The sequence below is a fragment of the Canis aureus genome, chromosome 4 (assembly GCF_053574225.1).
Source record: "Canis aureus isolate CA01 chromosome 4, VMU_Caureus_v.1.0, whole genome shotgun sequence".
In the NCBI taxonomy this organism is placed as follows: domain Eukaryota; kingdom Metazoa; phylum Chordata; class Mammalia; order Carnivora; family Canidae; genus Canis; species Canis aureus.
Window position 1 is genome coordinate 41,176,292 of NC_135614.1, and position 25,959 is coordinate 41,202,250.

Genomic DNA, 25,959 nt, shown 5'->3' on the forward strand with positions numbered 1-25,959 from the left:
AAAAAAAACTTGGGAGTAGTAGTTAGGGTACATATTAGCATCACTGCTATCTCCTACCCTCTGCCCAACCATTTTTACATTAACAAAAAAAGTTCAGCAAGGATAAGAGATTTATCTGAGACCATTCAGTAAATGCCTCTGTGCAAACCTATCATAGAGACCATCTCTACTTGCAGTGCCTCTTCTCCAGAAGACTCCCAAATCTACATCTTCAATCTAAATGCATGAATGCACAGAGCCTTGCCACCTGAGAACCAGGTATTTCCATGGTTATTCAAATAGCATGACCTCAGACACAGCATGCCACCTCTCTCTTCAAACATTTCCATTCTGTCAGTAATCACATCAAGTCTCAGACATCCAGGCTTAGAACACTGATCTCAAACCTGACTCTTTTTCTTTCTCCTCCCCCAACACTTTGTTAAATCATGCCAGTTCTCTTTAACAAAGATATGCTGGCAACTTACCTTGTACTCAGCACACGTGCATCTATTTGTCTTTGCCCTTCCCACTTTCTCAACCTTTACTTTGACCTCATCATTTTATATTTACCATTCCAATAATTGCCCTACAGATGTTCCTTTCGCCAGCCCCTCTCTTTCCAGCTCTTATGTTCCATTTTCTCCCTAAACAACCACTTCGTATTAGCACTGTGCTTATAAGTTTTCAGCAACTCCCAAAGATTTCTTGGATAATGTTCAAAATACTCAGATATAATGAAACTATCTTTCCAGTCTATTTTCCACTACTGTCCTATAACTCTAATATTAGCTTGATCTTACAATCCCACCAAAATCCTTGAGGTACTTACTATCCCACTTCACTCCACTCAGAATTTCCAAAAGTGAGGCTCTAGCCTTTCATGCCTTTGCTCACAATGGTTTTTCTTTTCCTCCTCCCTAATCTCGTCTCCACTACTAACTAGACTGTAAAGTTTTTTGAGAACAACCATTACATCCCATCTCTATTTCACTACAGTGCTAAAAGCAATGCCTTGTCCAGCACAGGAATCCACACAATAGTTGACGAGTGGGAAATCCTCTAAGACCACAGGTCCTTCTGGATAAGGAGGAGTCAGAGGTGCAACTTTGTTCACATACAAAGAGGACACTGCAAAGAAGTCAGTCATTTAGTATACAGCTGACCCTTGAATAACAGGTTTGAACAGTGTGGGCCACCTGTATGTGGATTTTTTCCAGTAAGTAGAGTATAATACTGTACATGTATGCTCTCTTCCTTATGATTCTTAATATTTTTTCCAGCTTACTTTATTGTAAGAATACAGTATATAATATAAACAAAATATATGTTAGCCAAATGTTTATGGATAACATCTGGTTATCCATATCTGGTCAACAGCAGGCTATTAGTCAAGTTTTTGAAGAGTCAAAAATTATCCATGAGTTTCAACTGCATGGAGGTGGAGGGGGTCAGTGCCCCTAACCCCCATATTGTTCAAAGGTCAACTGTGTATTTATTAAGGACCTTTTATGTGCTCTGGAATTATCTAGTAGTTAGCACGTTAATTTGAGTCTCGAACCACTGTGGTATCACATGATAAAAACACTTAAAATTGTGCTCCTGAATTGTCTTTTAGACTTCCAGGAAAAGCATTATTTGAATTTCAGTCAATTCTGAAGACTCAGAATTCTCAGAGAGAATTCTTGTCTAGTGAGGAGAGAGTAGTAGAAATAGGGTTAAAATTTATTTAAACCAACTGAATCCAGGCATTGGGACTGATACATGTTACACACTGTTCCCTCTCTTCCCACCCCCATTTTTAATCAAAACAAAATATTTTATGCAGATTAAACACTAAAATTTAAAGAATCATTTAGTTTTCTGAGCTGTTCAGCAGAAATCTACAAAATGTAAAAAAAGAACAGCAGGGTTAAAGACAGCAGCATAGAAACAGACAGTGGTGCAAGCAAACACACTTGAGCCATACTGGAATATTCAAGGGGAATAGCTTTCCCAAGACACTTGGGACATACCCTAACAACTTCAGCACTGCTGTTTAACCACTGAGCCACCCAGGCATCTTCAGCACTGCTGTTATCAGAGATCTAGGCTCTCCCTTTAACTTTATTGTCTCCTCTCTCCTTTCTCAGATTTGACTTTTCAAACCTAGCAAAAATATACACAACAGTTTTGAAATCTTCTTCAAATTCCTTCCCATTGTGTGAAATGGGCTATACCACTGGCATAGGACTACAGAACAGCTAGTACATGGGTTATGGGCATAAGGCTACAAAGTGGTTGTGAACAGTTTTGCAGTCATTTCTTTCAACACTGAGAAAGGATGGCTGCCTCTTTGGCTCTGATAATCCTAAAGGATTGCTCTGTGAGAAGCAAACTCTAGATAAAAGATAAAAGGTTCTGCATTATGAGTATTTGGAATTTTATCCTGGATTCTTACTTGCCTTCTTTTACTTGTAAATACAAGAATTCTCTGTCTTACTTTGCAGGGATTTTGTGATTCACAATAATATGTGCCCTGAAACAAAAGAGATACTCAATAAATTGTGGGCTATTTTTTATTCTAAGGTTCCTTCCTTGTTATAAACATACTCCTGGAGTGTTGCAGCGACCAAAGTGTAAGACTCAGAATCCTAGATTGTCTAAATTCCACACTCAATTATCACAAAAATTCAACTGCTTGGAACTAGGGTGGATAGGAATCTGTAGGCAACACAGGTGATTTAACATCCCAGCCCTGGCTTCACGAGGGTCAATACCAATTATGCTGGTTTAATCAGCAAAAAGAATCTTTGGATTCACAAAATAATTAATAAAGCTGCAAACTAGTCATCTCTGTACACAATAAAGAACTGGCAAGAAGAGGTACCTGGCTGGCTCAGTCTGTGGAGCATGTGACTCTTGATCTCGGGTTTGTGACTGTTCAAGCCCTACACTGGGTGCAGAAATTACTTAAAAATTAAAAAAAATTTTTTTTCTTAAAAAAAAAAAAGACTTGGCAAATAAATTACAAGGGGGAAGGGCTTCTTCAGAGAGATTACGGCTCTAATTCTTCAAACAACTACATATAGCTTTTTTATAGTTATACTGGTTTCACGAGAGATTCTGGTAGCCTAAGGGAATGAACTTACACAAAATTTATCTTTGATATCCGTAACACGTTCCACAGTTTCTAATAAATACAAACACAAAGTTTATACTGTACTTGTCTCAACAGGATTCACAATAAACCAGAAAAAAGAGATGGACTACTACCCCAATTGTTGGGAAAACAGAACCATGAAAGGAATCAGCAGCTATTAGAGGAAAAGTACAAAAAGTAACAAGAACCTGATCCCATCCTCCCCTCAGAATTCTTATATCCTGCCTATCAGAGGAAAGAATAAAATTCATTTATGGCAATTCTTTAGTTTTTTAACTTGAGTGGCTGGACCACTAGCAACACATTATGCTAAGCCACGAATTGATGCCTACAGAAGGGGTTTGTTCCGCTCACACTGGTATTTTAAATTTTAACTTCCAGCATTTCAGTTGGAAATTTCATATAAAATTTCTGAATCCTGTTAACAAATGCCACTCTCTTGGGGAAAAAAGAAAATCACTGGGTACATATTCCCAGCAAGATCCCTTGAGCTGAAATGAGCTCTCTCTTTAAACTGGCCTGTGCTCTCCAGCTTGCTCCCATCTCCACCAGTCCCATCTTACAGTTGAGGTGCCTGTACTGACACTGTTAAAACCACAGCACCAGCAAAAAGCCTGCTAGTGAACTAGTTTAACCCCAGAACTTTCACTCTTAAGCACTCTGCAACTAGACCTCCAAATAAAAGAGAGTTAATAAGGAGAGAAGTATTTAAAAGACCTGTACGTGAATGTTTATAGTAGCTTTATTCATAACAGCCTAAAACCTGGAAGGAAACCCAAAATGGATGGACAGATTGTGGTACATCCATACAATAACAAGTACTCAACTGATACTTGAAATGGCATGAAATCGAAAAAGCATTATTAACATTAAAAGTAATCATACTCAAAAGACAACACATGTTCTATGACTGCATTTAAATGAAATTCCAGGAAAGACAAAACCATAGCAATAGGAAGTAAATCAGTGATTTGGGCAGGGGTGAAGCAGGGTCACGAGGGAACTTTTGTGGTGATGGAAGTGTTCCATATCATGACTATAGAAATACTTTAGATGACTGCCCAGGTTTGTCAAAACTAAAAATCAGGTGAACTTTATTTTATGTAAATTATTAACTACTCAGTAAAGCTGAGGTGTTTAGAAAACACTAAAACTACCGAGAAGAGTACTACCATCTCTACCTGGGTAAGCTTGGGAAAACTTCAGGTAAAGATTTGAATTGGATCTTCTCACGTAACAATTTTAAGATGCATAAGAAGTAGAAAACACAGCATACAAGTGGTTATATTCTGCACTGTAGCCTATGAGAAATGGCATCTCTGAACACAAAGTAAAATGCTTCATAAAAGGAAATTCATAGAGATGGATAATGAGTACTGGGGAAAGGTATCAAAGATAAGCTGATCTCACAAGATTTCCCAAAAAGGAATCAACTCAGACATACGTTGCTATTCAAATGTAAAGAAGCTGACAGTGTGAAACAACGTTTTTATTTTTTATTTTTTTAAAAGATTTTATTTATTTATTCATGAGAAAGAGAGAGACAGAGAGACAGACAGAGGGAGAAGCAGGCTCCATGCGGGGAGCCTGATGTAGGACTCAATCCTGGGACTCCGCTCCAGGATCATGCCCCGGGCCCAAGGCAGGCACCAAACCCCTGAGCCACCCAGGGATCCCACATTTTTGTTTTTAAATAAAACAAAATGGGACGCCTGGGTGGCTCAGTGGTTGAGCATCTGCCTTTGGCCCTGGGCGTGATACCGGGGTCCTGGGATCCAGTCCCATATCAGGCTCCCTGCAGGGAGCCTGCTTCTCCCTCTACCTATGTCTCTGCCTTGCTCTGTCTCTCATGAATAAATAAATACAATCTAAATAAAAAAATAAAGCAAAATGAAGAGGAAAAGTCAGAGTCAAAAAAAGGGGAAAAGAAACCCAAAGGGAATAAAGAAAGGGATGGAAACCAGAAGGTGAGATAAAGGCAAGGGACACATTAGATCAGAATAAAAAGTACCTCCGTACTGATATATTACAGGAGAAAACAGAGGTGTGTCAGGCCTTGATGAAGGACTAAAAGAAAAAGTAAAAATGATGGGAAAAGAGACCATCTAATCAAAGTCAGAGCTACAAAGAGACCAGAGACCTGATAGTGTAGAGCAGGCCTAGGAGAAGTAGGATAAGAACACAAAAGAAAACAACAAAAAAAAGCCCTTTCCTCGGAAATCTCACCAAGGAGTCTCCTCCTCCTCCTTCACCTACCCCCTCTCCATGGCCCCGCCTTACTTACTTACGTAAGCCTTCTCAAATCCAAGCCCACCCTAAACATCAATATGTACCTTTTTATTTTTTTAAGTAGGCTCTATAACCAATGTGGGGTTCAAACTCATGACTTTGAGATCAAGAGTCGCATGCTTCACTGAGCCAGACAGGTGCCCCACATATAGCTTTTACACCTCCTTGACTGGACTAGAACTGGTCTTCAAAACCCAGTTCAAATGGACCTTTTCTGTGAAGCTTCTCCAACCTTCCCAGGCGGAGTTAGTAGTCCATCTTTCGTATTTTCAGAACGTGCTGTTCTAAAAATTATCCTACTATTGGAACTGCAAGGTCTTGTTTCCTCTATTAGTCTGCAGGCAATTCTAGTAGAGGATTCAATAGTAAGGACGAAAACCCTTACTAATAAGCATTTCAAAAAACTGTAAAGTCCTTTTATAAGTAGGAAATTTTACACATCTTATACAACACAAGTAAGCTAGAAGCCTTACTGAATTCTACAGTGAATCTTCTGAATGAGTTACACATGCCCCTACCCCTAGTTCCTCCCCATACCAAAGACTTTTCCTGAAAGTTTTATTTTTGTAATGCTTTAAATTTCTGTTGAATGGCAAAAATGTAATGGAGAAGGCAAACTGCATCAAAAATAGCATACAGCAAAGAAGAAAATTCCCCTCTAAAAACAAAAAAAAGCACCTTAAACTCTCAAAGACAGAATATTACATACTAAAGAAAATAAATGTACAAAAAGAATCTGAAGAAAACTGGAGGACACAAAATCAGCAAGTTCATAATGCTTTCATGGGAAACCGTCCACATCAACAATACGTAAAACACAACTTTGTAACAAAAGATGTAAAAAAGGGCTTGGTGTTAAAAGGACAGAATAGTAGCATGATCTGAGTAGCTGGGAATTAGTGGGGAGATGAGTGATTTAAAAAGTTGTTTGGGGAGGAGAGTTCCATTCCAATGTAGATTTTGGAAGAAAAGTCATGAACTGGTGAAAAACCATACAAGGTTTGGCTAGCAAAGCAATGGGATGGTACTGCAGTCACCATGTATCATTAGAGTCCCCTGCAACAAACTCTTTCCATGTCCTCCCCACTGGGGTAAATTAGACTTATTAACAAGAGTGATTTTACAGTGCCTCCCCCCAAGATGAGAAACACTGCTATATAGATGAAGAATTGTTCCAAACCTCTAAGAAATAAGAGGTTCCACTCACATTTGCCAAACATTCAGAGATCCAAGTGTGCCAAGAGCTAATGACGAATCCAAAGGACAAAACGCAGGTTTGTGTGTGTGTGTGTGTGTGTGTGTGTGTGTGTCTGTATGCACACGCTTAGAAGGAATATTCAACAAGTCTAATGGAATGTATCTGAAAAAAATTGACAAAATAATTCAAGGGAATTTCAGACATCATCAAAATAGCTTTTCCATAAACCTTCTCAAAAGAAAAGGGTCAATTTTTAAATGAAGGCTTTTTGTTTGAGCAGATGGTGATTAATTCCTCCCTTCTAAGCCCAACATCTCTACTAATAGTAGACTGACTTATTACCTTCCAGATAAGCAGTTTTTAACAATACATCCATTTAAGAATTTCTTACGTAAATGAAGCACTAAAAGGTGTCAGGAACATGGGGAGGCACTGGGGATATAGAAATAAAGAGGCAGAATCTGACTTCAAGTGGCTCACCAGGCAGATGACATAAATGGATAAGTATCATACTGCGGTACAAGCGCTAATAAAGATAAACTTAGGGGTGGCCTGGGTGGCTCAGTAGGTTAAGTGTCTGCCTTCGCTAAGGTCATGATGGTCCTGGGATCAAGCCCTATGTTGGGCTCTCTGCCTAGCAGGTAGTCTGCTTTCTACTCCGCTCCCCCCCCCCCACGCCCGCCCCTCCAGCTCATGCTCTTTGTCTCTGAAATAAATAAAATCTTAAAAAAAGATAAACTGAGAGACAATTAAAACAAAAGAAAGAAAACTGAATGGAGATTTGACAAGTGGTTCCAAGCAGCTAGAAGTATTAGCATATTCAAAGTACAAAACCTTGAGAATACAATAACTGACAATTTCCCAACATCCCTAAAAGATAGAAAACATCATTAATCTCTCCCATTACAAATTAATAAACTGAATTACCACAGTAATTCAGACAAATAGTAGGTGAAATAGAATTAGAAACAAGGTTAACAGGCCATATAATGCTTTTCAATCTTAAGAGGTCAATATATTCCTTCTCAACTGTCAGGCTTGGACTTAAAAGCCAGTTCAAGTCAACAAAAGTGGAGGATTAGGTAACAATGCACAAAGCTATCCATGAAAAAATTAAATATTTGCCTATGTAATATTTTAATGTTTTGGCATCTCTGCTTCAGTTGGCATTAGCACCACTTCACATTTTTCCAAGGAAGTGGACGGGTAACAACCTGTATCTTTTGGGATCTTGTTTGAAAAGGTATCCTACCCTATTTAGGTAATTCTACAAACAACTCAGGCAATGGCACCATCAGTGTGGCTTCTAAATCAACTGTATGCTATATATAAGAACCAATAGTATTAACTATTCATTTGCCTAATATCTCTTCAAACAGCTGTAAACAGTTTTGTTAGGAATGATACACTAATTGTAGTTTTAGACATCAGTAAGACCCTACCCTTGACTATATTAAGGTTCTTAGGTATCATATCTTAAAAAGCAAGATTTTCAATTGGAATGCATTGAATAAAATAAACAGGACTTAATATTCCAACATTTGCTTTAAAAGATTTTCCAGGGGCACCCAGGTAACTCAGTGGGTTAAGCGTCTGACTTTTGATTTCAGCTCAGGTCCTGATGTCAGAGTCATGTATGTGACTGGGTGTGGAGCCTACTTTTAAAAAGTAAAAAAAGTAAGCATTTTTGTAGGAAAACATCTTTTTACAAATGAAAAAAATATATATAATACAATGCTGTCATGTGCTCTTATTCTAAAAATTCTTCAAGGCAAGAGATAATATACATTCTACAAATGCTCAAATTACTACCTGAAGTGCACGTTTACATGTTCTGCAATATCTTTACATCTAAGTAATTAAAACCTAGTGGCTGATGTCTTAGTACAGGGGTTGATAAACTACAACCTTCAACCACAGCCTGTTCCTGTAAACATATTTTATTAGAATACAACCCCAAACATACTATGGTTGTTTTCATGCTATAATTTGCAGAGCTGAGTAGCTGTGACAGACTACATGGCCCACAAAGCCTAAATACTTACTTTTGACCATGAACAGAAAAAAAATTTGTCAACTCCTATCTTAAAATCATCAGACTAATGACCTGACAAATTATGTCTAGCCTAAGAGTTTATCTAGCCTGGAAGATTGAACTACTGAATTCAATCAAAGAGAATTCTTCCCCCAAATATCCAAGTCAAAACTCACAGGGAAACAAACCTCTGCTGATTAATTCCAAGTCATATAATTGTCAATTCTGACTACACACTACACTTTAAAAGCAAATGGTGGATTTAGTTTAAGTTATATTTAAGAACTAAAGTCTATTAAAAAACAGGGGTTATATTTTTACATATCATTCTTAATAGCACTGAGTCAAGCATGTCAAAAACAATATAGAAATCGACAAATCATTTATTTACCGATTTTTTTTTCTCCAGTTAACCTAACAGGATTAAGTGCAAATTCTCAAATACAGTCAACTCCTGAATGCCCTCTGCACGATACCCTAAGTGCATCAACAAACAGCCTGGTACCCTTGACAATACCAGTGCAAGTCACAGGTTGCAAAGTGATGTTATCATAAAGCCACATCAAGCATTTAATGAGGCTGACAGGATGTCAAAATAATCAGGAAACAAAGTAAAATAACTGATTTTCTAAATATTCATACCATTTCCCCCTTCATCTTTGGTGTTTTCCCAGCTATTTTGGATGAAAAGAAAATGGTAAAAAAAAAAAAAAATTTAAAAGTACAACCAAGTGACAACCCGTTTACCACGGATCACCAGATTTACATAAAAGTCTTATTTTCTGCTGTTAAAAAAGCAGTCAGTCAGATTTTGATCCTATTCCTCACCTGCAGGGTAGTCACAAGACAAAGTCCTAAAAGAACCTTCAGGTCTAAATAATTTTCTCAAGGCTCAGTTTTCTTACGAAGTCGATTCACATGAGCTACAAATTTACGTAGGCAGGAAGGGCAAATTACTACTAGGACCAGGACTAGAAAGTGCGGGGGCGATCTTTAGAAGGTACCCTGATGAAAAAATGGAAACCCCACCCAGCTGTTAACAACTTTCTCGGCTTTTTCTAGTCCTGGTTTTCCGTGCAAAATCCAGAGAAGCAGAACTTCCTCCTCACTGCCTGTCTTTATGTGAGGCCTTGTGCCGAAATTCAGACCGCTAGTTACCCAAGTACCTTCTTAAGGCTCAAGCCCGCTCAGAAACAGCAAAAGGGTTTGCTTTCTTGGGCTAGAGGAGAGCAATTACAGGGTTTGGCGGCCGTGTTTGTCAGGAAGGGTAGGGCCGAGAAAGAGGGAGAATCCAAAGATTGAGCTCCATCTAGTCCCAGGAACCACCCCCAGGGGCGGCTAGACTGCCCTCGGTACTTCCCTGCCTCCTCTGCTCTGGAGGGGAGAGCGGTGGGTCGGGGTCTGGCTCCCCTGAGCTACTTCCTGGTCCGATGGGACTCGCCTTCGGACACCCGAAACGCCCCCGGCCCGGCTCCCTCGCCCTTTGCCCTGTCTCCTCCCCTCCCAGTGACCCACCACCACCGGTCCCCTCCCATCTAACATGGCCGCCTCGCCCGGCCCACCCCCGGCACAGCCTAACCAATTGGGGGCCCCGCGGCACCGCCTCCCCCGCGGCCATTGGCACGGCAGCCTCGGCCCGCCTGCGCCATTGGGCGCCACGGCCTGCCACTCCGCGCTGAGGGCTCCGCCTACGAGCCGCTTCAAGCTGCTTTGAGAAGACATATAAACAAATCCCGGAGGGAGGCCCCTCTAGCCCGTCTCTGGGGCGGAGACGGGAAGGGGGAGCGGCTACCCCAGAGACACCCCTGCCTGGGTCCCCTCCCGCCCCCCGCCGGCGCTTCCTCGCCTCTCCCCTGCGCGGTTCCAACCTTCGTGGCCCCGGCCCTTCCTCACACGCCCCTCTCTCTCCTCCCCCGCCAGCCTCGCCTCCCCTCCCTTCTCCGGCCCCTCCCACCCGCTCGCTTCTCTGACAGGCCGGTTGCCGGCAGCCACGGCCCCGGGCTCCGAGGCAGCAGTGAAGGGCCGGACGGCCTGGCAGGGCAAACGCCTGGCGCTGCCCACCCCTGGCCTAGCTTGCCGCCCACCCGTGGGTCCCCTCTACCGCCGCCCCGCGCTTTTATATAACTGCCCCGGGCCGGGGCCGGGGCCGGGGCCGGGGCCGGGGGTGGGGGAGGGGACCCGGAGACCCCGTGACCGGCAGGCGGCAGCCTGAGGCCCGCGCGCCCCCAGAGTCGGCCCTGGTCCCAGCCGCCCCGCGCCGGCCCGGCTCAGAGCCCCGGCGCTGCCGCCTCGTAGGCCAGCGGCCCTCCTCCGCCCCCCGCCCGGCTCGTCCCCCAGCCCAGGATCCGGCGGGCTCCGGGCGGAGAGCAGCGGAGCTCACCTGTGGGTGCGGGGGCGGCTCAGGGGCTGGGGCGGCTTCCGCTGCAGGGGCCGCGGCCCCTCTCCATGCTGCCTCGGTTTGTTTTGTTTATGTCCTTCCTGACGGGTTCCCGGAAATCGCGTGACTCGCCCCCCTCACGTGGGCCGCGGCGAGGAGGAGGAGGGAGGCGGAGGCCCGCCGGCCTCCGGCCAATCGCGAGGCGCCCTGCGGCGCGGCCAATCAGGAGCTCGGCCCGGCCGGCCACCTCTGTCACGTGACGCCGGAGGGGCGGCTTGCCGGGAAAACCAGGAAGAGGGGGCGGAGCGGGGGCTCGGCGCCTGCCGCGGCCGCGTGGGCGTGGGCCGTCTTCGATACGGAGCCACGCGCACGTTTGCAGACCAGGTTCGTTTACGAAAGCGCTCCCACCCGGCGTTTATCTGATCTCGCGGCTACACGGTGAGGCCCGCCGTGGCCGAATACCCATTTATATTTATGTTTATGCCCACTTGCATTAACATTCTAGGTCCAGTGAAACTCGAGGGGGGCTGCGGGACCGGAGGGCACTGATTTGGGAGCGGGACTGTTGCGGCTGCTTTACCGAGGTCCTCCACATCCGAACCTCTTAATTCGCTGAGACTGACCGTGCCTTCCGTCATTGGTTCGTTCAACTAGCATTTACCGCGTTTGTAAGCCCGAGATACTGGGATCAATCAGGTTGCGTGTGCACCTTTAAGAGAAAGAATACCTGTACACAACTGCACAAACAGGGTGCTACTAGAAACGCCTAGACAAACACACCTTCGAGCACATAACACACGTGCCCGAGGTTTCCTTGTGCTCCCTAATCCTACTAAATGACAACAGCGACCCTTTGCTACTACTATGTGCTGGGCTCATCGTCTCATTTAGTTAACCCTACAGGCACACGCAAGGGGTAATATACCGATTTTTGCAGACGGGAAAATTAAGGCTCAGAGGGATTACTTGCTCAAGGTCAGGCTGACCCAGAACCCAGGTCTTCTGCCACAGCCCATGCTCTCAGACTGTTCTTTATACTTTTTAAGGACACAGAATTTATTTTCTGAGCACAAAACAGAAATAGGACTTTAGTATGCATGGAGAAAGGAGGCTTAGAGAACAGAAATGCTTGGCCAGATTCCCTCAGGATGCCAGTTTTCTCTTCCGAGGAATCACCTTAGAAAAATGTGGCTCTTGGGACGCCTGGGTGGCTCAGCGGTTAAGCCTCTGCCTTTCTGCTCAGGGCATGACCCTGGAGTCCCGGGTTCGAGTCCCACATCCGGCTCCCTGCAAGGAGCCTGCTTCTCTCTCTGCCTGTGTCTCTGCCTCTCTCCGTGTCTCTCGTGAGTAAATAAAATCTTAAAATGTGGTTCTTGTTTGCACAGACTTAGGGAAGTAGTATAGTGTCAATATCTCAACCATGGACTTTGGAATCAGAAAGACTTCTAAAGCTCCTAAACTCAGGAGGGCAGAGGTTAGTTCTCCTGTTTCTCCCCTACCTTTCGTGCCTGCCATGTAGGCAGTCATTAAATACTGGTGGAATAAGAGCCTGGATTTGAATCCTTGCTCTTCCACGTGTTAACCAGCACAAATTATTTAACTTCTGTGAGGCTCCTCTGTAAGTGCCTTATGGGGTTGATGTAAGAATTGAGTGGAAAAATTCATATAAAGCACTTACCACAGTACTTCGCATATAGTAAGCATTTAATGAATGGTAGTATTATTAGATTGTTTCAAAGACCTCATTTAGAAGATGTACTGTAAGCTAAATAGAAAGTAAGGATAATTCTAGACTTTAACAGTTTAACTGCCACTAAAAAAAATACTTGTTTAAACAAGTATTAATAGGTGGGTATACACAGATACCTAAGTGGAAAGTAAAAGTAAACCTCATCTTTGTATCCTCCAAAATGCCTCAGGGTCTCAATATCCAGTGAAGGAATAAGTATTTTCCCTACTGCACAGGAGGTAGCAGGATTATCATTATTTCCTTTTTTAGGTTTAACATACCACATTCTAATTTTCCATATCAACTGGGGTTTAAAATTGAAACATCAGGGTCACCTGGGTGGCTTGAGTGTCTGCCCTTGGTTCAGGTCATGATCCTGGCCAGAGTCCTGGGATAGAGTCTCGCATCTGCCTCTGCCTATATCTCTGTCTCTCTCTCTGTGTCTCTCATGAATAAATAAATAAAATCTTAAAAAAAAATGAAATGAAATTGAAACACCAATAGAAAAACTGGCTCAGGAAATTTGAGCCAGTTTCCTCTAACTTATTCATATTAGATTCATGCATTAAATCGCCATGGAATACGTTACAGACTATCCTTTCTCATAATACTATGTTTGGAAAAACTCCAGGAGATGGTTAGCTCTTCCATTGTTGTGCTGCCCTTCCAACAGTCATTTTCACATTTCAGCTGGGCAACATTTTGCTGGGGTCAAAGAGCAGCCTGATTCTTCCAGCATTCGGCTCTGCCATTGAAGGGGCTCACTAGTGAGTTACACTGGATTCCCACCTTTGCATCTTCCCTTGTCTTGGAAAGGACAGTTTTGGCTGAGAGCTCTCCATCCTGGTTTGTTAATGACCATATCCTGCACTGAAGTGAATGAAATCACTGACTGCTAATTGATCTGTGTTTCTCTGGGTTTTATCCTGCCAGATTGTGCCACAATCAACATTGGCAGGAAACTGGGACTCTGGAATAGCACTGGCTTGAGGTTCAGGAGACTCTTCTTGTTCTAGCCACAAAGTAGTAACCAACTGCCATCACCACCTCCAAAGTGCTTAATCTTGCTTCTGCAGAATCAAAAGACTGAGTCAAAAAATTATTTTACACAAACATTACACAATGGGGGAAACGAAGCAAGAGTTAGGACTCCATTGAACTCTTAAAATGAATTATTTATTTTTTGATTAGAGAACATATACACAGCACAAAATTTAGAAGGTACAAAAAGACATTCAGTGAATATTAAATTTCCCCCCACCCCGGTCTCTGGCCACTCATTTTCCCTCTTAGAAGCAACCACAAGTACCCATGCTCTGTGCACCTTCCAGTGATATTTTCTGTATATGCTGACCCACTTTAAACCTTGACGTATTGGAAACACTGTTCTTGGACCCAAAGTTCAGTTTGAGCTGTACTTACTGTGAGATCCAGGTGAGGAGTGGGACCTCTCTGGGTTTTACTTTCTTCACCTTGAGGAATGTGGACTAGAACCGGATGTTCTCTACCAACCTTCTAATTTGTAACATTGAATTCTCCTGAAAATAATGAAAAGAGTTGCCACAGGTCCTAATTTTTCCTTAACGACCTCGAGTTTACAGTTCTTCATTAGAGCACAGACTGAGAGCCCTACCTGCTGATTATGGACACATCCAAATGAGTGGTAGCCCTTTGGATCTAAGTGTTTTCTTTCCATGCCCCTCTGGACCTTGTGATACTTTAACATTTCACAGCTTCAGAAGTGAGATTCATTAACTCAAAGCTGGAAGATCTCCAGGAAAAGCTGTGTCCCTCTCACACTTTTGAAAAGTGATTTTCTTCCTGAGGAGACTGGAGCACTGCTGAAGGTGAATAGAAAAGATACTAATTGATGGTTGGCAATTGGCACCCATCCCTCATTCACCTCTCCTGAAAAATAACTCTTTTGGGGAAGAGTTCAGTTATTCCCCTTCCCTTAACCTCTCAATAGGATACAGTATTCTTTATGTGACAGCTCTGAACTTTGGTTTCTTACTTCTTCCAGAAAGCACCAAGTTCAGTTCCAAGGCTCTTCTCTAGTCTCTCCATTACTTATTTACCCTGATTCCTCACTCCCACATGCAGAACTAGGCCTGCCATGGGATAGGAACTTAATAACTGCTTGTGGTCTAAATCCTACTCATCTTCCATGACTCAAGATCCCACGCGTTTTATGAAGCCTATTTCTACCATGTCTATTACTGCCCTCATTACTATTGTTTCCTCTACCACCCAACTGAGTACTTAAAGTGCTTATTGGTTTGTACTATTCATATCATGTATGTTATTGAGTCCTCAAATCAAGTGGCGTTAACACTAAGACATCCTTGAATTATGGAGAACGCAAGGCATGTCATTAGCATAATCAAGCTTATGTTTAATGATGGGCAGGGGACGAGAAGAGAGAGAAATAAACTGACATTTGTTGAGTTTCTAATGTGTACATGGAGGTAGAGTCATCGCCCTGGAGGAACTCAGAACCTGGAGGAGGGTGACATGGAAAGCTTATAATACAACAGAGTTTATAAGAGGGGAGGCCCTGTTGCAGGGATTAACAACACCATACCTGCGTGTTTCAGGGCCACTTTCTTTCTAATGTATTTGGGCAAGATACTAAGCTTACTGTTCTGGGTTTCTGTCATAACCTGCCTCACAGGTTGATTTTGAACATCAAATGCAGAACCTGATGCCTAATGGTGCTCAGTAGTGTTGGTTTTCCCTTCCCCCACCTACTAAGGAGGAATGTGACTAGAAGCTTCTTAGAAGAGAAGCCGCAAGCAGCAAAGGGAAAGTGAAATAGCAAGAGAAAGCAGCCAGCAACTCAAGACTGTTTTGAGATTCCATTATCTTCCAAGACAGCATTCCTCTCAAAATTGTTTTGTCTGTTTTGCTAAGACTGAAAACTTCTAGGACAGTTAGTAATTCCTGTGGGGTTTTGTTTTGTTTTTTGTCAGCACTGAGCTGAACACACAGTGTTAGTATCAGCAACTCTCACTGATAGCAAGCCAGGAAGCCAGGGAGTGAGAACAATCTAGCATTTGTTGTAGGAAATACCCCCAGAGGCCAGGTACAATAAGACATTCTTATTGTAGGCCGATAAAAACAGAAAGTGGAGGAACAGATCGATAAGCAGCAGGAACCAAGACCTGTAACTATGATAACAGTCTGTTGAACTACAGATGGAGGCGCGCTCTGAAAAAGTGCAAATCCAGTGTAAAACTATGAAACTGGATTTCCACATCCAGGAAGTGAACAGTCCAGAGGGGCTGCTAAAAGAAAGAAGGGACACCTGGGTGGCTCAGTGGTTGAGTGTCTATCTTTGGCTCAGGTTGTGATCCCGGAGTCCTGGGATCAAGTCCTGCATTGGGCTCCCTGAAGGGATCCTGCTTCTCCCTCTGCCCATCTCTATTTTCACACACCAGTTGCAGTGAGACAGACATGAAGCACATTAACAAACCCAGATGCCAACTGCAGATACTATTCTGTTAGGAAGGGCAGTCCCAGAAGGAAGCTGAATTCTTGGGCCTGCCTTTCCATACAGACCCCCAAGGCACCTTGTTGACCTGCGCGGCACACCTATGATGCAGGCTAAAGCCAGGATTATGGCTGCAGGAGTCCCAGTGAGCTGGCCACAGCTCTTCATGGGTGCCCCTACAACCAGTCAGCTCGACATGAGAGGGCTTCCTCCAAGTATCTCTTCCCAGCCTGGCAAAAGGGGAAGTTGCCTTTGGGAAAACTGGCAGTAGGGGTGGGAACTGAGGTGAAATTAGGACTAAGTAAGGGCAGTTCTTCTCTCCTTCTAACAAAGGAGTTAAGAACAGTTTTAGGGTCCTGTAAACACAGGAAAGAAGAGGACCAGGTTGGTGGTCTTTTCTCCTCCCTCCCTGGGGGCTCAAGGACATAGAGAAACTGGGACTATTAGAAAGGAGAGAGATGTGCAAGACTGCTCTTTGCCCTGTCCTGCCCCAATTATAGTCTGGTGAAGGGTAAAGTTCTTAGGGCTGGCACACAGCAAGCACCAGGTTAAGGATCAGCCATTGTTGATACTATTTTTTAGGTAAACTCTATGCCAGGTGTAGGGCTCAAACCCACGACTCCGAGATCAAGAGTCACATGCTCCACTGACTGTGCCAGCTAGACACCCCTATTGTTGATATCAACAATGGTTCTGAACTTTTCTAGGGGTCTGATGAAAGCCATATACTTGCTTCCCAGGAAAACACAAGTATACATGCACCTAAATTCCCAGATGATTTCAGGGGATATCTTCTGGGTGAAATTGGCTAGGTCACATAATCTCAGCATCTCCAACTATAATATAGGACTATGTCCCACTTATTCATGCAATAATGTATGTTAAGAAGCTGCAGGTAAGGGTGGTGCTAACTGCTGTTCAAGCCGTGGCGCTTACCACGGATCTCTAGATTCCTCTTCTCTGCCCACCACTGAAAAGTGGGTGCTCCAAAGGTCTCCCGCCTAGACTAGGTCTCTTCTCACTCTACACATTCTTCCTGGCCCCTTATCCACACCCACAGGCTCAGTAATCTCCACGCTGGTTGCCCATACCCCCACTCTGCAGCCATGTCTTCCTGCCCAACTTCCAGACCCACATAACAATGGCCCACTGGGTATTTGCACATGCAGACCTCTGGCACCTGCAAATTCATATTGTCCACAACTGAACTCACTGCCCTCATCTCAGTGAAAGGCTCCAATGTCCACCTGGCGGGGAACCTGGCTGCAGTCCTTGACTCCTTCCTGTCCCTTAACAACCTCCCTCCCCCAACATCCAATCAATCATCTGTATGTGCTAGCCCCCAATACACTACTTCTCTAACTCTGTTTCTTTCCTATTACCATAATCCAGGATGCTTCTCCCTCTGGGACTTTTGCAATGGCTTCATCAATTGTTGACCTAGCTCTTAATCATTCTCTGGGTTTACCTTTAAAGATCATTTCCTCCAAGAAGCCTTCCTCCATTAGTGTTTCTAGTGCCCTTACCCAGCAACCAGTACATGCAATGCCACATCACCTGGCTCCATGCACTCCACTCACCAGGAGCACCTGGGACCCAGTTGTCTCCCTGCTAAACCCTGAACTCCAGGAGTTCAGGACTGGGTCTCTCTTCTGCTTCCCACTGTCTCAAGCAGCTGGCATCATGACAAAGAACAGGAACTGAAAATACCTGTTGAATGTTGTTGAAAAGCTTTTGTGGCTTGCAAAGTCAGTCATACTTAGCCTCTCAACTCATGCTTCCTCAAATACATCGCCTACTTTTACAAAACATCTGCTCTGCTTGTTCTGTTTTGGAGTGGCAACCCACAGCATAGTACCACACTTTGGACAGTGTAAAGAAACTATGGAAACCATGTCAAAATCCTGACATCCACTTAAGTAGAATCCTGACCGGATTCACGTGGGTAGCAGTGCTAGTTGTTGAGCATCCTTAGCCACCAGGATACTCCTGTTTTGGAGTTGGCCTGCAAGGGGCGGGGTGGGTGGGTGGGTGGGTGAGAGTTGGGGAAAACGGCCAATGCATTTCACAAGGAGGAGGTTTTAACTGAAGCAGTGACACAGCCTGAATGAAAGACTGGCTTGGAGCAGTTGGGAGGGAAAGAACAGTGAGGCTTATTCTAACCCATGTGGGACCCCAGAACATTAATACCCCAGGCTTCCACTTTTCTCTGTGGGCAGAATCAAAATCAATGCTCCCTTTTCATTCCACCATGCCGTCACTGTGAGCACCTATACAAAAGGAGGCCAGAGTTTCATAAGCTGAATGCTCTGTACTCTGTCCTGCACAATGGAAACAGTTAATCAGAATTGCTGTGTGAACTTGCTGATTTTCATTGATTCAGAATAGCTTTAGTGTTCTAATAGATCTAGCTGACTTCATTTCCCCTGACCCTGAATTACTCTTTAAAAAAAAAAAAAGTGTGTGTGTTATATAATGTTTGAAGGAAATACTGGCACTATTCTGACAATAGTCCCCTCAAAAACACCTTTTTCGCCGATTATGATGGAATACATGCTCTCTGCGTAAAGTATACAGCGTTGCAAAAGAAATAATCATTATCAACCTTTTGGTCTATTTCTCATCAGACTTTTTGCTATGTACATAAGTTTAAAATCCTTTTTTTCTTAACATTCTTTTTTTGTTAGTAAAATAATTTTTATCGTTTCTTTTTTTGGGCTCAAGTATTACCTTTTTGTTGGAGAAAATACTAAAAACGGAAGAAAGAAAATTTGAGTTATTTGCAGTTCCCATCCAGAGGCAGTATGAGTACTTTTATCTATCTTTTCAACTTCATTTCCAGGCATATGTCACAGAAATAAAGAAACTATTAAATGTACCATGATATTCCTTCAGTTGGATGCAGTATGACTTATTTAAGCATCTCCTTATATTGTGCATTATGGTTGTTTTCCATTAATTGTGCTATGATAAATATCCTTTACGATTGTATTCTATACTGTGCTTTTTCTGTGAAAATTGCAGATTTTCTACAATTAATTCCATCCATTCAACTCTTGAGAAAAAGTTGAAATAAAGGGGCAGGGGAAAAGTAATTCATACCTCTGCCTAAGGTCCCATCTTCATTTTATATATATTTGATCTTCACACAGAAAAGAGCATTTACATAGAAGGATGGGGTGGTGACACCATTCTAACATGCCTAGATATGTATTTTAAGATGCAACTTAAATATAGTTCGTAAAAGAGCAACAGACTTCAAATTTTTGGAAGACGAAATCCAGGGCCAAATCTTCCATGAGTCCAATCAACGATTTAAATTCATTTCTTGGGGTACTTGGGTGGCTCAGTGGGTTGAGCATCCGACTTGGTTTCATCCCAGATCATGTTCTCAAGGTCCTAAAACTGAGCCCTCATGGGGTTTCACACGCACTCAGTGGGGAGTTTGCTTGAGATTCTCTCTCTACCTCCCCTGTTTGTGAACACACACAGCACACATTTCTAAAATAAAGAAAATAAATCTTTTAAAAAAAGTCATTTTTCAATTCTAACACTTACCGTTGTTAAAAAATTGGCCAGCAGAAATGAGCAAAAAGACGCTACTTCTGAAGCAATGCCAAAGTAAGATATGATAAAATATTGTCAGCTCAGGGATAAGAAAACAAACAAAAACATTGTTCAAGGAAAACAATGACCCTCAGGCTACATCTTAAATCATGCCAGCAATATTGCCATTCTGGTAGAAGAGTTTGTAGGACTCACACAGAACATGGAAGGGCAGGGAAGATGTGGTCCAAACACTTATGCTAGGATTGTTTCTAAGAGATCCATCTTCCTGCTCAGAGCTCAGGCCTGGAGCCTGGTGTGTGTCTTTGATTTTTCTGTAACCCAAGTACAAGGGACTTATCAAAAGGGAAAACCTATGTAGAAAAAAATCAGTTGACTGCCCCTCTGGGGCCTGTCTTTATAGAAAAGTCATCAAGGGATCATAGCAGTTTTGTCATTTCTTTGGAAAATATTCTTCATGTACTATTAAAAGTTACAAATCAGGGATCCCTGGGTGGCTTAGCGGTTTAGTGCCTGCCTTTGGCCCAGGGCGTGATCCTGGAGACCCGGGATCGAGTCCCACATCGGGCTCCCTGCATGGAGCCTGCTTCTCCCTCTGCCTGTGTCTCTGCCTCTCTCTCTCTCTCTCTCTCTCATGAATAAATAAAATCTCAAAAAAAAAAAAAAAAAAAAAGGTTACAAATCATCTTCACCACCACCATCTCACCTGGTAACAAGCTTGTATAGCAGAAAAGGCAGGAAATAGTATCCCCATTCTGTAGATGAAAAAACTGAGGCCCAGAAATTAAAGATTTGCTCAAAGTTAATACTGCTTGCAAATGATGGAGTAAGACTGCAAACCTGGGGCCTCTCCTAGTGTAATGATCATGCCAGGAGTCCACACCACATTCATCTGGACAGGCTTTGGAGAAGGACCTTTCCAATATCCTTTTAAAGGGCTGTACGGGGCTCCTTCCAAGCTTGGGTCCTGGCACTCACTGGAGCAAGAGAACTATCAAACAAAATGTGATTTGCAGCCATCCATCCATCTCAGATGATGGGCCATGTTGTAACAAAACAGGTCAATTACTAGGAATGAGGTGAGGAGAAAGCACGTATCTGAGTGTATAAACTGGTTGTATTTAATTTTCTCAAAAATGTCATAAATGAGGAAATAGGTTCAAGGATTAAGTGACTTCCTGGACAAAGGGAACTTAGCAAGTCCCCCTCACAAAAAATGAGTTGATTTCCTCATTCCCTCATTTCAACAATAGCCATAAAGTTAGGTGGTGACAGTCATGGTACCTGGCCTTTAGGGGGTTGTGATCAATCTTTCTGGGAAGTCTTTGATCTCCAACTTGGCTAGGAAATGAGCTTTCTTCTTCATAGGCTTTACTCTGAGGCCATTAGGGCCTCATTAGCAGTAGGTCTCACTAGGTTTGAAGAGAACCCTTTAGGTTCAGGCCTAAGCTGCAATTAGGGCCTTATACTTCCCTAGAAGGCTTACTGAGCAGGACGTTCCCTTCTGAGGGGGACGACTAAAACCTCCCTGGTACAAAATCAGCTCCTTCCATGATTGCATCCTTGTGCTTCTATTATTAATGCAGCCAACACACTAATCTTCCTGTGTCCCACCAAATGGCAAGTTCAAATGCAAAAAGCGATATAATCCAGTGGACTTCCCAAAATGTCTAATTGAGAGCAACTGGGAAATACAAAAATGGATGAGTAGGAAGTGACAGTAAGGCAGAACTCAGGGACTTGGATCAACCAGGGTCAGGACCTCTGCTTTCAACTATGCCATTAAATTGGAACTGTGCCAAACAATGATCATGAATGCTGTCCTCCATCATTGGGGCAAGTATGCACAGCTAAGGGCAGTGATGCTGAAACTATGTAGGCTCCCTATCAGCTAATGCCATATGCTGAACTCCAGACAGGTGAAAGCAACACTCAAAGGAAATGTCACTACTTAGGGACATCACAAGGCTCAGCTTCAAAGCTCTGGGTGCTTTGCAAGAAAGCAGTGCAGAGTGGCAGTTGGGAAGGTTTTCAGCTGACCCCCAGTGATAATGGGATGCAGGACCTGACTTGAGGAAGCTGGGTAGACAGCTGCAATAGTCAGAACTTCCCCCACAGTTAGGCCTTAGACACTGTAGCATCCTCTTATGTACCCACAGGAGCCACCAGTATTGCATTCTGTGAGGACAAAATTTTTTTTTTTTTTTTTTTGTGAGGACAAATATTAAGGTCAAGTGAATTGCTCTGCTGGGGGAATTCTTCCTTTCTACCTGAAACCCAAAACTGGCTCCAACTCTGGGAAAGGCAGGGTAGCAAGTGAGAAGGGCTCTAGGGGGAAAATTACAAAATGTGGATCCTACTCCCTGGTCTGTCTCTGACCAGCTGAATTAAACTAGGCAAGCAATGTCCCCATCTGGGCTCAGATGCCTTATCTATAAAGCCATGGAGGTAGCTAGTGTTTGCCACTATGGTCCCTCCAGCGTCAGATCTTCAGTGTTTTAACGATTCCATGAAATTAGCTATTAAAAAAAAAAAAGAAGCCGTTTGCTAAAAATGTAAAGTATGGAGTTGCCCCTCAAAAAAAATCTGAAGTTCAAAATAAAAGAAAAAAATGGAAGAAATGAAAGCAGGACAGTCATTTCAACTTGAAACTCTTTTGTTGTAAGAACAGCAAAGCAACGAGTTCAGACAGTTTGGGAGGAATACAGAAGCACAAACTGCAAAACAGGAAATCCATTCTTGGCTTGGCTGGCTGTCAAAAAGCCATGCACTGGTGAAAATTTAGATCCATTTAAAATTTTAATTTCTTAAAACTAATAAAGTCCCCAAATTAGTGAATTATTCAGAGGCCTGCTACCAAAACAGAATTACTGTCCCATCCTAAGCTTTTCAATCCATCCTAATTTCTCCAGTCCTATTTCTGAGGGTGTGCTGGTACAAGGAATTGCCAATTGTACCTTGTGCCTGTGGTGGGTACAGAACCTCTAGTGGCTCACCATCATAACCACTTTTTTATGGGCAATGGCCAAACACAGCCTTGTATTACAGTTCTATGTAGATCGACCTTACCTCTCCAAATTGTGTTATCAGCTCTGGAATTTGCAGGGACCTCAATTACCTTTGATTCCTCCAGGCCTTGGCTACAGTAAGTACTCCAATGATTACTAATGATTAAGAAAAGTACTCACCAGTCTCTTTGGGGGGTATGTCAAACTACATGACCAGGTTTGTATTTCCAACCTCAGTTTGAACTACAAAATCATTTTTTTTAAAACGCATTATCTAGAGACAGAAAAACTTACAAAAATGAATAAACACAGAAACCAGATTTCCACAGAAAGCTGAAAAATAATTTATTCCAGTAGATGGCAGAAATAAGAAAGTCATCCTGAAAATATACTTTGGTGTAATTCTGTTGGGACAGATATTCCCTCTGAACATGCTCTCCTACTGACTGCCTTGTCTTGTGACAGTTTTTAAACACTTTGCTGATTCTCATGTTGTGACCAGGCAGGAGTCATCTTCAAATTCACAGGTTCCAAGGAGAGAGCAATGTATTTCTCAGAAGAATAGCACCCTCTATCTCAGAAGAGTGCATAAACATTTTATGGAGTCAGCACAGTTTAAGTTAAGTAGGCACATAATTCATCAAAATGTAAAAAAAGGCAACAGGAAAAAATACTGCATTGTAGAATAAGATATTCAAATATGGTGTGAATGTTTAAGGCAGCTGATGGCCAAAATAGGCAAGTCAAAGAAGGCGGTCTGGGTTTGGAGTTGATTTTGCATCTAGAGGAATTCTCTTCGTGACCTGCAAAACAAAGCCGTTTGGGTAACTGATCCTTACGCTATCCTTAAGAAAGGGCAAAAGGTTCATAACATCAAGAAAAGTCAATCAGGCTAATAATTTAAAATATATAGGTGCTCAATAAATACTTGAAAGAAAAGTGGGCTCAAGTGGGCAGGCTTTACAGGGCTGCGACAAGAGGTCTGATTACCAAGGACATTGCTGAAATGAGGGTCACAAGGAACAGTTTGTGTCATGGAACGCAGGAAGTTGACTCAAGCTGATCCTATTGGAACCTAATGCGTTCACACTTTAAGAATCTGTATTTGCCCCTCCCCTCTTCCAGCTAACAAACACTGAAGATTGGAATTTTCACACATCAAACTAAGAGCAGTGGTCACATAAACTCCTTTATATAAAAGCCTGTTTTAAAGGACTTTATAAACAAAGCCACATATGCAGCTTCCAAAATTAAAAACCAATAAAGAGAATATAAAAATTAAATAAATAGTGGCTTTCCAAGGCAATTTCCACACAAAGCCTGAGTTGGCAGAAAAGAAAAGCTGGTTATGGGGAGCCTGCTTCTCCCTATGTCTCCCTCTGTCTCTCATGAATGAATAAATAAAATCATAGACAGACAGACAGGAAGGAGGGAAGGAGGGGGGCAAGGGAGGGAGGGAGGGAAGAAGGAAGGAAGGAAGGAAGGAAGGAAGGAAGGCAGGCAGGCAGGCAGGCAAGCTGGTTACAACACACATTTTGCCAAAATGTTGACGGTTAGGTGCAGGTGAGCAAGGGGCTAATTAAACTAGGAAAAGACAAGGTTACAGGCAGGCATGTCTGACAAGACTGAAGGTCATATAGCATGTAGGAGATTGAATGGGCCCTTAAGGTTTTCCAAATCAGTGAGCACAACCAGGAGAATCCACAGAAGTTCAAAATAAAAGAAAAAAATGGAAAGGAAGAAATGTGGTAAAATGATAGGCTTCCCAAGGCCTTGGGGTTCATGACACCCAGAAGTAAATACAAGGCTGCTGGTCTTTCTGGGGACAGCTGGGACAGTACAACCATCCTCAATATGGAAAGGACTAGACTGCTGGACCCACTAAAGCAGGACGCTGCAAACAAAATATATTCAATTCAAGATATAATCAGAGGACTGTTTTTACAATGTACTAGGAAAATAACCACATCGGGCCAGGGAGGGGCAATTACCAGAGCTACTGGTTTCTTGTGGCCTCACGGCCTCATAAAACCTTTAATCTAATGATCATTTCCTCTTCTCCTCCTTATGCCAGCAGAACAGTCCCATCTATACAGACCCAAGTTCCAGGCAGATGATAAATTTAACTTGAGAATATTAAAGCAGTTAATACAGATGTTTTTTGTGTTAATTTTTTTTAAATTTATTTATGAAAAACACAGAGAGAGAGAGAGAGAGAGGCAGAGACACAGGCAGAGGGAGAAGCAGGCTCCATGCAGGGAGCCCGATATGGGACTCGATCCCAGGACTCCAGGATCACGCCCTGAGCCAAAGGCAGGCAGGCGCTCAACCACTGAGCCACTTAGGCGTCCCTGTGTTAATTTTTTACAAAGCACACAGGCTAGACCTCCTTGTTGTTTAGACCTTTTTGGACATGTGAATAACAAAAGGGAAAATAAGTCTTCACCTTTGGAAAACCACACAGAAATGAAATAATTTTCACGTAAGCTCAATGATACTAGTTTGAGATAAACGTGAGTGAGAATTATGTTAAATGGCATGGACTTGTGGTTTGATTCCGGAGTGAACTGAAGCAGCACATATTCTAATCATCTCTCTGACATGAAATAGCCATTGGGGGTGGGTGGAGAGGAACTCAACCAAAGGGTCCATGTTCTCATTTTTTGTAAAATAAGGAAATCACTAAGGCTACTTTCATATAAAACTGAGAATAAAGACAACATAAAAATATTAAGGGCAGAACCAGCAAATCTGTTCAGGGGAGGGTAAGTGAATATATTTTTTTAATCAAAGAATACATTTCATTTTTATCTATATTTTTTCATTTTACATAAATTCACAAAACAATTCCTCCTTTACGATTATGTGTAAGATACATGTTTATTGTAGATTAACTACAAGAGATATTTAAGCAAGCAGAAGGTATGTGTATTTAGTAAGTCAAGACAATGCAGAATATGAATGGCAAAAACTGGAGAGCTAACTACATAAAGGGACAGATGAAATCATTTTGATACCAAGTAGCCAGAAAGAAAGTACAAGGATTTGCAAGCCAGACACTCAAAGAGAAAATATCCAAGAGAGTTGAAAGAATGGGAGAATGGAGGCAAGAGAGTAGAGAGAACTCTGCAGAATAGTGTGT

General features: G+C 42.7%; 2 protein-coding genes and 1 long non-coding RNA gene across 4 annotated transcripts in view; all 3 read right to left on the reverse strand.

Annotated features, from left to right (window-relative positions):
• The window catches only part of CREBRF (CREB3 regulatory factor), a 57,487-nt gene extending 46,311 nt beyond the window's left edge, over nt 1-11,176 (reverse strand). The window contains exon 1 of one of the 2 annotated variants that reach the window (XM_077895516.1): nt 11,024-11,176. The gene's annotated coding sequence lies outside the window, so the exon portion shown is untranslated. Of the gene's footprint in view, nt 1-9,471; nt 10,133-11,023 lie in introns of those variants that run through there. The other variant, XM_077895517.1, reaches the window with a different exon arrangement.
• A 2,727-nt stretch (nt 11,177-13,903) lies between these two features.
• On the reverse strand, nt 13,904-18,180 carry LOC144312605 (uncharacterized). The gene is made up of 2 exons (XR_013378109.1): nt 14,383-18,180; nt 13,904-14,287 (listed from the first exon to the last, which is right to left on the reverse strand). It is a non-coding gene; the product is annotated as an uncharacterized LOC144312605 (long non-coding RNA).
• A 4,957-nt stretch (nt 18,181-23,137) lies between these two features.
• Nucleotides 23,138-25,959, reverse strand: part of ATP6V0E1 (ATPase H+ transporting V0 subunit e1) — a 31,878-nt gene continuing 29,056 nt past the window's right edge. Inside the window, exon 4 of the mRNA XM_077895518.1 lies at nt 23,138-23,620. The gene's annotated coding sequence lies outside the window, so the exon portion shown is untranslated. The remainder of the gene's footprint in view (nt 23,621-25,959) is intronic.